Below are 14,617 nucleotides of genomic sequence, written 5' to 3' on the forward strand. Positions count from 1 at the left end.
CCCTGTCCATGCTAAAACTGCCTTTTGGCCACTAGAGGCCTCTATCAGCCTTTGAATTGAATTTACTTTATTTTATTTTGGGTAACAGACAACATATACAACAAAATGTACAATGTGGACCCAGACGATATCACTTGAAATTATTCATTAATATGCTTATTTCCAAAGTGGTCCTCGATGGTAAAAACAATATCACATATAATGATTAAAAGGCAAGACAAAATTACAAACAACCATAAATACATTAATTTATATTGACATCTTAAAAAGTGCCTCGATTCACTGCACTTTCTCTAACCCTAAAAATCATCCATATTAATTTCACATTAAAACAATCTATTAATTGCACATCAGGACTCCCGAGTGGTGCAGCGGTCTAAGGCACTACATCTAAAGGCTAGAGGAGTTGATTCCAGGCTGTATCACATCCAACCTTGATTGGGAGTCCCACAGGGCGACGCACACTTGGCCCAACATTGTCCGGGTTAAGGGTAGGCCGTCATTGTAAATAAGAATTTGTTCTTAATTAACTGACTTGCCTAGTTAAATAAAGGTTACTTTTTTTTTAAATCATACCGATCCTTCAAATAAATACACCTGACCAGCAGTAGGGGGCAGAACTCTTTACTTTGGGGATTTTACAAGACAACACTAGCTCTGGTATTGTAACTGTATTGATTATAGACCATATCAATGTGGTTTTTCATATAACCTGGGGCACGATCATTTAAGATGAAAAACATATGATTCAGTTTAAGTTGGTCCACTCTGGACTCCAAAGGCAACAAGCCCACCTCTCAGATCTCCTGTACCCCTATGTGGGTCCTAGGGGGGACATTCAGTATATAACTGATTACATTATTTTGCATGACCTGCATTCTCTTTTTCAGTTTTTTTGATAGCCCACTATACCAAGGAGAGCAGGCATAATCAAAATGACACTGAATCAAGGTAGAGACAAGCAGTTTCTTAACTTGAATGTTAAAATATCTAGTGTTACGATATAAAAATGTCAATTTGTTCGCCATTTTCAAAATAATTTTAGCAGCAATCAGGTCTCCAGAAAGGGATTGATCTAGGGACACACCAAGAGAAGTTACACTTGTTTTAGATCCAATCTCCTTGCCTGCACAGTTTACCTTTATTTTGTCAGCCTTAAGTAATCTATGTTTTGTTCCAAACAAAATAGATTCAGTTTTTTCCATATGTAGCAACAATTTGTTGTCAGTCAACCAATCTCACTTTAAAGGCCCAGAGCCGTCAAAAACATGATTTCTTTCTGTGATTTGTATATATTTCAACATTATGAGATTGGAATAATACTGTAAAATTGTGAACATGATAATAATGCCATTTTAGTGTAAGAGCTGTTTGAAAAGACCGGCTGAAATTTCAGCCTGTTTTGGTGGGATGGAGTGACATCACCATGCATTAAATTAGCTAATAGACTAGTAAGGAAGAGAGTTCCAAACCTCTCTACCAATAACAGCTATTTTTCTGTTTTCCCCTCCCCACTCAGATCACTCCCAGACTAACCTAACATAGCAGGCGTAAAAGAAATGCATGAAACTAGTTCCCCTACATACTGGTGTTGAGGAGAAGACCCTTTTCCCCCCCAAATTTGCTTAAAATGACATACCCAAATCTAACTACCTGTAGCTCAGGACCTGAAGCAAGGATATGCATATTCTTGATACAATTTGAAAGGAAACACTTTGAAGTTTGTGGAAATGTGAAATGAATGTAGGAGAATATAACACATTAGATCTGGTAAAAGATAATACAAAGAAAAAACATGCATTTTTAAAGTATTTTTGTACCATCATCTTTGAAATGCAAGAGAAAGGCCATAATGTATTATTCCAGCCCAGGCACAATTGAGATTTTAGCCACTAGATGGCAGCAGTGTATGTGCAAACCTTTAGACTGATCCAATGAACCATTGCATTTCGGTTCAACATGTTGTACCAAGACTGCCTACATGTGCCTAATCGGTTTATTAATACATTTTCAAGTTATAATTGTGCACTCTCATCATAGAATGGTATTTATTCACTGTAATAGCTACTGTAAATTGGACAGTCAAGTTAGATTAACAAGAATCTTTCTGCCCAGATATGTCTATGTCCTGGGAAATGTTCTTGTTACTTACAACCTCATGCTAATCACATTAGCCTACGTTAGCTCAACCGTCCCGCGGGGGGACACCGATTATGTAGAGGTTAACTTCCAAAAGCAGAAGTCACATCATAGGTTCTCTTTCCATTTCCCCTGAAAACCGGAACATCCGGTGGTTGAGGACCTGGCAAAGGCCACTCCCAGACAGTTGCAGCAACATTTTTGCTTTTTGTCCATTTTAATTGAAAACAATCACAGTACTTAATGGTTACCCAGAAATGATATTGAGATAAAAACAGCAGCATTGGACCTTTAAAAGTGATTTATGTGCTGTATGACTAGTCTTTAGCTGGAGGAAAAATAATAATGTTTTTTTCATTGAGGACATTTTGTTTGTAAGATACAAAATAAATAGGCATACGTAAGCTTATATTGTAAATGTTAGAATTATATGGAAATTATTTAGTATTTTTCAAAGGTGAAACAGAATGACCCAAGTGCACAGAGAGGTGTTCTTGTCCTATTTGCATTGTGTTCTGGATTGACCCTTGCCCTCCTCGTCCTACCTAACTACTGATCCACATGATTGCATAAAAATTACCCAATCATCTGCTGCAAAGTGTCATTAAGGTGGATTCCCTTTAGGCCCTGTCTCACTCACTTGACCAATGTGGTGGATGACCAGCAAACCGTCCAGTCTGTCTCTGTCACCACAAGTGGCGGGAGGGAGACCGTAGTTGTCAGAGGGATCAATATGACACACTACATCACATACTTCATTCTCTTAGAGCAGCACAGAGACAGGCATTGTCTCCCCCCACAGCCCCAATGAGTTCCACTTGAGCTAAGACAGTTCCAGTCTCACATGTCCTCAATGAAGTTCCACAGCCTACAGCCTGGGAAAAGGATTTACCAATCTGCTCCATAGCAATACAGCTGCATGCACTGTAGGGCCTATGTGCTCACGTGACATAATCAAATGGTGCTTACTATGGATATCACCATTTATATAACACCTGATGTTCCTGTAAATAAGATGTACGCAATGTTAGCATCAAAGCTTTCCTTTGGCCTCTGCCTTTTAAGTCAAGAAATGTATTCCAGGCAGTCTGCAAGTCAACATTCAGTTGTAACATCTCCACATTAAATGTGGAATGAAATAAAACAGAAAGAAAGGTTACATTTGACATGTTTTATTGAAATATTTGTAGATCCATGCCATGATTTGTATGCCAGGTTGAAATTCTGTTGATTGGTCAAAATTATACCTGTCACTTTAAGTATGGGGTCATGTGAGTAGGGATAAGAAAGCAAAATGGCTGTGGTATGAAAACAATGTTTGTTTGAAAACATAATAGTTCAGTAATTATCTTTTGGATAATTTGCCTGGAAAAATTCTATGATATTTTTTAGAATTTTATTTAATTGGTTCTGCCTCCGGCTCTGCTGGAATTGGTCTTGTGTTTTCTTGGTCTGCATTCTATCCTTCTTAGCTTCCTGGAAAGACATTATTATCATAAATTCATAGCACCCTTATGGTCATTTATAATTTTGACTGTGTGTGTCTTTTTGCAGAGCCTCAATGGGCCTGTTGTCCATCATGAGAACTGAGACAATCAGAACAAAGAGAGCTTTAAATTCTTCCTTGCACACATTGAGGGGATTTGATTAAGCTGCCTCCGGTTGAACCGAGCTATGGCCCATCTTGTGACAGGGCGAAGCCGGTGTGGGAGGTGCGCTCTGCTAAAACGGACCGGTAATCTGTGCCGCTCTGTCATATTGTCAACAATGCAGCATGGTGCATCTCTTTTCCATAAAATATATGTTAGCATTTTCATACTAGTTTTCATTGGGAAGGCAGAACGCGTTTTTATCGAAAGCAATCACTTTTGCATGTGTGTAACGACGTTCGTCTGTAGAAGGAGAAGCGGACCAAAATGCAGCGTGGTGGTTACTCATGTTCTTTAATGGAAAATGAACGATACATGAAATAACTAAATCTACAAAACAACAAACGGAACGTGAAAACCTATACAGCCTATCTGGTGACTACAAACACAGAGACAGGAACAATCACCCACGAAATACTCAAAGAATATGGCTGTCTAAATATGGTTCCCAATCAGAGACAACGATAATCACCTGACTCTGATTGAGAACCGCCTCAGGCAGCCATAGACTATGCTAGACACCCCACAAAAACCCCATGACAAAAACGCACCACAATAACCCATGTCACACCCTGGCCTGACCAGATAATTGAAGACAAACATACTATACTTCGACCAGGACGTGACAGAACCCCCCCCCCCTAAGGTGCGGACTCCCGGACGCACATCAAAACAATAGGGAGGGTCCGGGTGGGCCTCTGTCCATGGTGGCGGCTCCGGCTCGGGACGTGGACCCCACTCCATTAATGTCTTTGTTCCTCCCCCTCGCGTCCTAGGATAGTCCACCCTCGCCGCCGACCATGGCCTAGTAGTCCTCACCCAGGAACCCACTGGACTGAGGCGCAGCTCGGGACTGAAGCAGCTCGGGACTGAGGGGAAGCTCGGGACTGAGGGCTCGGGACTGAGCTCAGCACTGAGGGGAAGCTCGGGACTGAGGGGAAGCTCAGCACTGAGAAGAAGCTCAGGCAGGTAGTTGGATCTGGCAGATCCTGGCTGGCTGGCGGTTCTGGCAGATCCTGGCTAACTGGCGGATCTGGAAGAGTCTGGCTGACTGGCGGATCTGGAAGAGTCTGGCTGACTGGCGGATCTGGAAGAGTCTGGCTGACTGACGGATCTGGAAGAGTCTGGCTGACTGGCAGATCTGGAAGAGTCTGGCTGACTGGCGGATCCTGGCAGACTGACGGATCTGGCTGCTCCATGCTGACTGGCGGCTCTGGCTGCTCCACGCTGACTGGCGGCTCTGGCTGCTCCACGTAGGCTGACAGCTCTGGCGGCTTCTTACAGACTGGCAGCTCTGGCGGCTCCGTGCAGACTGGCAGCTCCGTGCAGACTGGCAGCTCCGTGCAGACTGGCAGCTCCTTGCAGACTGGCAGCTCTGGCTGCTCCATGCAGACTGGCAACTCTGGCTGCTCCATGCAGACTGGCAGCTCTGGCTGCTTCATGCAGACTGGCAGCTCTGGCTGCTCCATGTAGACTGGCAGCTCTGGCTGCTCCATGCAGGCTGGCAGCTCTGGCTGCGCTGAACAGGCGGGAGACTCCAGCAGGGCTGTAGAGGAGGAAGGCTCTGGCAGCGCTGAACAGGCGGGAGACTCCAGCAGCGCTGTAGAGGAGGAAGGCTCTGGCTGCGCTGAACAGGCGGGAGACTTCGGCAGCGCTGGAGAGGCGAGGCACACTGTAGGCCTGATGCGTGTTGCTGGCACTGGTGGTACTGGGCCGAGAACACGCACAGGAAGCCTGGTGCCGGGAGCTGCCACCGGAGGGCTGGTGCGTGAAGGTGGTACTGGATAGACCGGACCGTGTAGGCGCACTGGAGCTCTTGAGCACCGAGCCTGCCCAACCTTACCTGGCTCGATGCCCACTCTAGCCCGGCCGATATGCACTGGGGACACCGTGCGCTCCAAAGCATAACACGGTGCCTGCCCGGTCTCACTAGCCCCCCGGTAAGCACAGGGAGTTTGCGCAGGTCTCCTACCTGGCGTAGCCCTACTCTCTGTGAGTCCCCCCCCAATACATTTTTGGGGCTGACTCTCAGGCTTCCGTCCGCGCCGCCGTGCTTGCTTCGCCAACTCCATTATCCGATAACCTTCCGCGCACTGCTCCATCGAATCCCAGGCGGGCTCCGGTACTCTCCCTGGGTCGACCGCCCACCTGTCTATCTCCTCCCAAGAAGTATAGTCCATACTCTTGTAGTCCAAACCGTACTCCTCTTTGGGCTGCTCCTGTTGCCTCTTCTCCTGCTGCACCTTGGGGCGGCTACACTCCCCTGGTTTAGCCCAGGGTCCTCTCCCGTCGAGGATTTCCTCCCATGTCCAGAATTCCTTATTACGTATCTCCTGCTGCCGCTGTTGCTTCACCTGCTGCTCCTGCCTGTTGACACGCCGCTTGGTCCAGTTGTGGTGGGTGATTCTGTAACGACGTTCGTCTGTAGAAGGAGAAGCGGACCAAAATGCAGCGTGGTGGTTACTCATGTTCTTTAATGGAAAATGAACGATACATGAAATAACTAAATCTACAAAACAACAAACGGAACGTGAAAACCTATACAGCCTATCTGGTGACTACAAACACAGAGACAGGAACAATCACCCACGAAATACTCAAAGAATATGGCTGCCTAAATATGGTTCCCAATCAGAGACAACGATAATCACCTGACTCTGATTGAGAACCGCCTCAGGCAGCCATAGACTATGCTAGACACCCCACAAAAACCCCATGACAAAAACGCACCACAATAACCCATGTCACACCCTGGCCTGACCAAATAATTGAAGACAAACATACTATACTTCGACCAGGACGTGACAATGTGAAAACACAGAATCTTACTTATTACTCCATGTGCTTAACCTATGTCACTTTTGTTTTGTTATGATAATCTGCCACGAAAAGTCAAATATGACAAAAGCTATATCACATTTAGTTCACCCAGGGCGTGCCGGGGGCATTCATCGAATCCCCTCACTACCTTATTGCTGTCCACCAATGACCAGAAGAGGGCAATCCTGTCAATTACCTTGCTCCCATGTAAACTGGAGGCACTGTGACATACTGGTGAGCAAATTAGTCAGATTATGGGAGTAAACAGCCTCACAGTGCTGTGCAAAGCTTCATCAGAGGAACATCGATTCCTAATCCTCACAGAGATCTGATCACTATGTCTGATGAGAGACCGGAGAGATGACCACACAGAGAAAGAAAAACAGCTCTTCCTTCATATCAGCCCCTGCCCCTCCACCTCTTTCATCATCACAATACACCCACAGCTCCACCCAATCACCTTCAGAGTAGCCATCTCCCAATCTTTACAATGAATACATGTCAAATTCTAGAGTTTATATATACATATATTTCTAGATTAAATAAAAGTCAGGTACACTGTAAACATATGCTGATAACTTTTTTGGTTCATACTATGATCATTTGATTGCACACATCATGATTGTATAATACAGTATTAGCTGTAGTAATTGTGTAATAACTAGGCATTATTGGTGTCTTTCACTCTTGTGGTCACTGGTCATTATGACCACAGTTGACAGCATCCTCTGAATTGGCTTCACACAATGGCCCTAGAATTGTCCACCTGTTATGCTTGCCTGTCCTTTTTTATTTTATTTTATTTTTTTATTTTTTTATTTCACCTTTATTTAACCAGGTAGGCTAGTTGAGAACAAGTTCTCATTTGCAACTGCGACCTGGCCAAGATAAAGCAAAGCAGTGTGAACAGACAACACAGAGTTACACATGGAGTAAACAATTAACAGGTCAATAACACATTAGAAAAAAAGGGGAGTCTATATACAATGTGTGCAAAAGGCATGAGGTAGGCGAATAATTACAATATTGCAGATTAACACTGGAGTGATAAATGATCAGATGATCATGTACAGGTAGAGATATTGGTGTGCAAAAGAGCAGAAAAGTAAATAAATAAAAACTGTGGGGATGAGGTAGGTGAAAAGGGGTGGGCTGTTTACCAATAGATTATGTACAGCTGCAGCGATCGGTTAGCTGCTCAGATAGCAGATGTTTGAAGTTGGTGAGGGAGATAAAAGTCTCCAACTTCAGCGATTTTTGCAATTCGTTCCAGTCACAGGCAGCAGAGTACTGGAACGAAAGGCGGCCGAATGAGGTGTTGGCTTTAGGGATGATCAGTGAGATACACCTGCTGGAGCGCGTGCTACGGATGGGTGTTGCCATCGTGACCAGTGAACTGAGATAAGGCGGAGCTTTACCTAGCATGGCCTTGTAGATGACCTGGAGCCAGTGGGTCTGGCGACGAATATGTAGCGAGGGCCAGCCGACTAGAGCATACAAGTCGCAGTGGTGGGTAGTATAAGGTGCTTTAGTGACAAAACGGATGGCACTGTGATAAACTGCATCCAGTTTGCTGAGTAGAGTGTTGGAAGCAATTTTGTAGATGACATCGCCGAAGTCGAGGATCGGTAGGATAGTCAGTTTTACTAGGGTAAGCTTGGCAGCGTGAGTGAAGGAGGCTTTATTGCGGAATAGAAAGCCGACTCTTGATTTGATTTTCGATTGGAGATGTTTGATATGGGTCTGGAAGGAGAGTTTGCAGTCTAGCCAGACACCTAGGTACTTATAGGTGTCCACATATTCAAGGTCGGAACCATCTAGTGTGGTGATGCTAGTCGGGCATGCGGGTGCAGGCAGCGATCGGTTGAAAAGCATGCATTTGGTTTTACTAGTGTTTAAGAGCAGTTGGAGGCCACGGAAGGAGTGTTGTATGGCATCTGTCCGTCCACCTCACCCCATTGCCTTATCCAGAGCACAACAATGGTGCAATCAGCATGCCTTGTACAACAGGCCTAATGACTGGGACATCTCTAAGTACATAATGCTCGTCTTAGACGCTGTGCATCTGTTGGCATTTCCATGTGACATTGGATACTGTGTAATTACAGCCAGGAAAGAGCTGGACACACTGGGATTAAAGGGGAAGAAGCGTAATGACCTGGCCACATGTTTCTGCTGCAAATCTAATTTTCTACCCTCACCCTGCCTGCGCCTTTTTATTGGACAGGCAATAGCATTGTTTGTATGGAGATTCTTAGCCTACCTACTCTGCTTCAGATTATTGTGGAGGTCAGAAAATCTGTGATGCTTCATACTTGTTGCAAAGAGATACGAATCACATTTTTCCATCGTTGCCCTACAGCAATATTTACACTTAAAGTCACTCTCTGACCCTTAAAATGGGGATTATTGGGGACACATATGATACGTAGTAGGATATAGCAGCACAGCAGTCTCTGTAGGAGTCAGGATCACTACCCTTACCCATCTTTTGCAGCAGTATTACACACACACACACACACACACACACACACACACACACACACACACACACACACACACACACACACACACACACACACACACCATCTGTGTTAGCATGGTGCCCGCCAGATGCGCACAGCAGCTCAACACAGATGTTCCCATGGTAGCAGCAGGACGGGAGGCTGGTGGCTGGTGGCTGAGCAGAGCAGTTTTCGTGGCATGGTGTTTACAGTACAGGATCACCTGGGGAAGAAAGAGTAACTCCAAAGAGCTCCCCGGATGAGTTCATATCTCCAAAGTCACATACAGTAGACAATCAGAGGCATTATACTTGGTTTTATGGCCAAGAGAGCGAGCGATCAGATTGACTTACCAGATTTGTTTGACTATCTGTAGGTCTATGTTCCATGGCAAATTAGTTCAGTTTGATTTATTCTTCTCTAAAGCCCTTTGGAAAAAAGTTACATACGGTATTGTAAAAATGTATTGTTCTTGCAGGAGAGTTTTAATGTCTGTTCTATTGTTGTTGTCCTAAAGGGAGGAAAGCAAAGGAAATAATTCTGTGGTAGCTGCTTTTACTATATTATTCAGCTTGCGAGATATTAATGAATATCTGTTGTGATTCACTCTGTCCCTCTGTGCTACAGCTATCTATCTGTTTCATGGCATGCGATCTGCATCTCCACTATCTCCCACCCACCAGTGCTGTATCTGTTGTGTGGCTGTTTTCTGGTTCAGATACCCTTCTATAATGAAAGACGGGCGCTTCCAGGCAAAAACACCCACCCCGCTGCTGCTCGGGCCGGGGTAAGAGAGTGCAGAGTATGCTTGCCCTCTGGCTGTGTGCTGGTGATTGTGCTCTGAGACGGGGAGATAAATAAATATAGAGGTGCGGGGGAAAGGGGGTCTTCATACATTTTTATGACCACATAGATAAGGTCAGTTGTGTGCCATTGTTACTAGGCAACACTGCGACCCTGTGTTGGATTGAGTGGTGAAGCTGAGAAGTCAAATTCCACATTCTTATTGCCGCCATGCTTCTGCGTTTGTTAACAATCGGGCAGCTCACAGCTCCGTGCATGGTCTGTGTCAAGACCGAGAAACTCATTTAGACTTTGAGGGATTAAAGCAAACACATAATTGATAAGAGAATATCAAAATGGTATTACACCATTGTTATGACACTATAATAACATTGTGGTGAAATGATTTGCATTCCACATGTGTAATGATAAAGATGATGATCATGATGGGTTGAAAAGGGTTGATCATTTTGGAGATGAAATGCATAATGATGATTTATTGATCTTTCACTTTTCCAGTGACGAATGGGAGAGAGGGAGACAAGGGGAATGCAGCTATAAGCACCAAATCACCAAACAGCCCCCAATCTTCCCTCTCTCCTTTCGTCCTCTCTCTCCTTTCGTCCTCTCTCTCCTTTCCCCTCTCTCTCTCCTTTCCTTCCTCTCTCCTCTCACTCTAGCCCCTTCAGCGCCCTAGTTTAGCACGTCAAGGTTGGCTACAGATATGCTGCTCCGTGCCTTGGGGCTAGCAAATGGAAGGCAGACTGTGGTTGCGGTATCAGGGTGGGGCATTGGTATTGTGGATTGGTACCGGATTGCTCGGGGAGTAGAGGTAGGGGGGTGGATAACTGCTCTCTATGGATGAAGGGGAATGGGTGACAAGTCATAGAGGGAGAAAGACAATGGAGTGCATGCGTTTGTAAACCAAATACATATATTTCTATTGTCTATATTTGTGATTTGTTTATGTAAAATGCTTTTCTTATTGATCCTGCACTACTGTTTTCAACGGTTGCCATGTTATTTTTCTCTTGACCAAAATAAAACCATGGCTCATTTTTCCAAGTTCTCTCATGTAGACTGTGTACGTGTGTTGATATTGACTGATGCAAGTGTTCATCTCCCTTGAGAGTGATATATGGTTGGTAACAGAACACCATCATGTGTTGTCTTTACGTGTCACACCATTCTACCTCAGCCAACTTGGAACTCTACACATTGTTATTTGGAGCCACATGCACAGTTTGTCCCCTATCAGCGTCATTGTTTTAGGCAACACAGGGGATCATTTACTGGTGCTGTGGGCAGTTCTATTCTGAGCTAATGGGTTGCATAGTGAGAGGGAACCTGATCCTCCTTTGGGTGACTTGGAAAAGGGCCGCCTGACATTTTGCTGATGATAGGTAAGTCCGTGTTTTGTTGTAAGAGACACCCGGCTTCAGAGAAGTTGTCAAAACAAGAATGCTGTTCCTGGGCGATTACCCCTGATCCACCGGCTGCAACACACACGCCATGGAACGGCCAGGGGAATGTTGATGGGAGAGAGGGTGGATGGGCAGACTGGATAAAGGCAGCAGAAATAATGAGTTCATTAGATCTCTCAGATCTCTCAGATGGAAATCAAATAAAAATAAAGAAATAGGCCTTCACCCTCATGTCTTTTTACAAAAAATATGAACATTTTGAAGTAACTGAAAATACTGTAAAAGTGTTAGTATATTGTTGCATGACCACAGTTTGTGTTGGCTATGATGACACAGAAGAAACGTCAGCAGCACAACAATTCAACCCATTTTGTGAAAGCAATGTGTGTATTTCTAGGGAGTGTGTGTTTATGGGGAGTCATGACCTTCAATATAGAGACCTTTCTTCTCAGTTCCATTATTGTCCCACATGAACCCACAGCAAGGGCAAGGCTGCAGTAGCCCATGGGCCTCATTGTCAGATGTATTTACCAGTATTTGAACAACTTGCTGGGAGGCTAAATTACACCCCACCCCCACCTAACCCCACGCCATATTCAAAATGTAATAAAAGAAGTCCTCCTATTATCTGTGTATACAGTACATATGAAATACATTTACACTGTTAACCCTGCATTGGAGTGGCTACTTCTTTACTGAAAACTAACCATCTATGCTTACTTAGCCTTACTTCATTAACACCTAGTACATTGTGAACAGTTAGTGGTCCACTGCTCTGGGAGTGTGAATGACGGTATTGTGTTTCACAATGTAAGTAAAGCCACAGAGATTGAACAGCTGTCACTGCAGTGAAGTGATAAATTAAAGCACCTGTTATCCATAAAGAATTGAGGGTTACTGTAACATTTGATATATGCGTATCACCTACTCACAAAATTCCCTCATTGAGTGTGACATTTTTAAAGACGGCAGAGATGTATGACATTATTCTCATAATTATAGCCCATAATGTAAAAGGGCACTTTACCTCTTGCTGCCTACAGATGTAGGATCTTAATTTGAGCCAGTTTGCTACAGCAGGAAAATAATCCTGCAGCAACAGGAAATGTGGATTATAATTAATGGACATTTTTGTAGGGGAAGTGGACATTTCAAACTTCAGAAGCCTTTTTAAACCTGAAATACATTACAAGTTTTAAATGTCCTGCATTGCAGGAAAGTTCTCCTGCAACAGGGTGATTAAGATCCTATTGTATACATCAGACATGGCTGAAAATCTGTTTTATGACAGTGGTATTGTATAATTGTTTTATTTTAGATGTCCATTAACGCAAAACTCCTTGATACAAACATGTGAAGTACCTTCTTATTTAGGTCTACTAGCTTTATAGGCAGTTCACTGAAGGTTATTAGATCCCCTTTGATGCTATCTGGTATGTTTATTTGCCACCAAACACACAAGAAACCAAGTGTGAAGGAGGAGCATAATGATGATATGAAAATATTGCAGAGGTCACCTACTCAAGAGATTCTTGACCTCGGATAACTATTTTACATTCTATTATTCATAGCTATTTATTCTCCCTTGTTTCACTTTTATGTAACTTGAATATCAACAACAAGCAGTACCAATGTCATCACTGGATTTAGATACCGTATGGACTTTGCTGAATGGTGACCATAAAGACACGAGAGACTCACTCGAAATTACCTGAGACCACAACAATTAGAGAAGGTGTCATTGGTGAGATTCGCAAGGACATGCCGTTCTGTAGAAAGGGCTTACATGGGATTTCTGGTCCCATCCCTTCCTGTTCCTGCCAAGAGAAGGAGCCATTTTTCCACTGACAGATGGAGGATTGGTACCTTCAGAGAGAGGTTGGCCTGGAAATGAATCCTGTCGGTGACAGGATAACAATGATGCATTGTTATTACACCTGTATTATTTATGTAGTAACATAAGTATTACACAAATGTATCACTTGTGGTGACACATTATGTTTGTGATGATACTTTAACTAAATAACCACTACACTATCAAAGGGATACACACAACTGCAGTAGTTCATGTCCAAACTATGAAGCACTTCCAGTTTTTTAATAAGGATCTCTATAATTGGCTTGATGACAGATATCGTTAACATACTCAAATTAAAATCAGTTTTAATTGTTTCTTGTCTAGTCTCTAGTTGGTATGGAGCTTAATGGCTTACAGTGCCTTCAAAAAGTATTTTCTGTGTTAGTCTGAATTAAAAATGGATGAAATAGATTATTTTTCTCAACCATCCACAATATGACAAAGTGAAAACGTGTTTTTAGAAATGTTTGCAATTGTATTGAAAATGAAAAACTGAAATATATAATTTACACCCCTGAGTCAATACTGTGTAGAAGCACCTTTGGTGGTGATTACAGCTTTCAGTTGTCTTAGGTATGTTAGTATAACCTTTGCACATCTGAATTTAGGGATATTCTTCCTTGAAGATTTTCTCAAGCTCTCTTAAATTAGATGGGGAGCGGTGGTGAAATAGCAATCTTCAAGTCTTTCCACAGATTTTCAATGGGATTCAAGTCTGGACATTGGCTGGGCCACTCAAGGACTTTAACATTCTTGTTTTGAAGTAATTTCAGCATTGCTTTGGCTGTATGCTTGGGGTCACTGTCCCATTAGGAACGTAAATCTTTACCCCTCAGTCTAAGGTTGTTTGCACTCAGAAGCAGGTTCTTATCAAGGATCTTCCTGTATTTGGCTCCATTCATTGTTTTTGTCTCATCAGACCACATACTCTTTTGCCTTACGCTCTGGGTCTTTCAAGTGCCTTTTTGCAAACTCCAGGTATGCTGTCATGTGCATTTTTCTCAGAAGTGGCATCCGCCTAATAAAGCGACCAGACCCCTCCTCTACTCCGTCCATCCCCTTTCTAAACTACTGTATGTAGCAGAAAAAAACAACTATTGCTAGATTAACAACCGGCATCATTAACAGGTTCAAAAGAAATCCTGTTTTTAGTTTTTGGCATGGCGCTGGATGCTTTATGTATAATGCATCATAATTCCATGTCCATCCCCTCAGCTGGGAGAGTGCAGAGCAGCCATGGCAGGCCCATTGAGCAGCCTGGTTGATAATGAGAAGGAGCTGGAGTAGACGAGCCCCTCAGGTGGTCTGCTAACAGGATTGCTTCTCGTCATCTGTAGGAAACAGAGGTCGCATCCACAGGCCATCTCTGTCTCGGACATCACATCAGCAATAAGCACCAGTAAACAGCCAAAGCCACTGAACAGGCAGCCTCACAAAGCT

The sequence above is a fragment of the Oncorhynchus nerka genome, linkage group LG14 (assembly GCF_034236695.1).
Source record: "Oncorhynchus nerka isolate Pitt River linkage group LG14, Oner_Uvic_2.0, whole genome shotgun sequence".
Lineage (NCBI taxonomy): Eukaryota > Metazoa > Chordata > Actinopteri > Salmoniformes > Salmonidae > Oncorhynchus > Oncorhynchus nerka.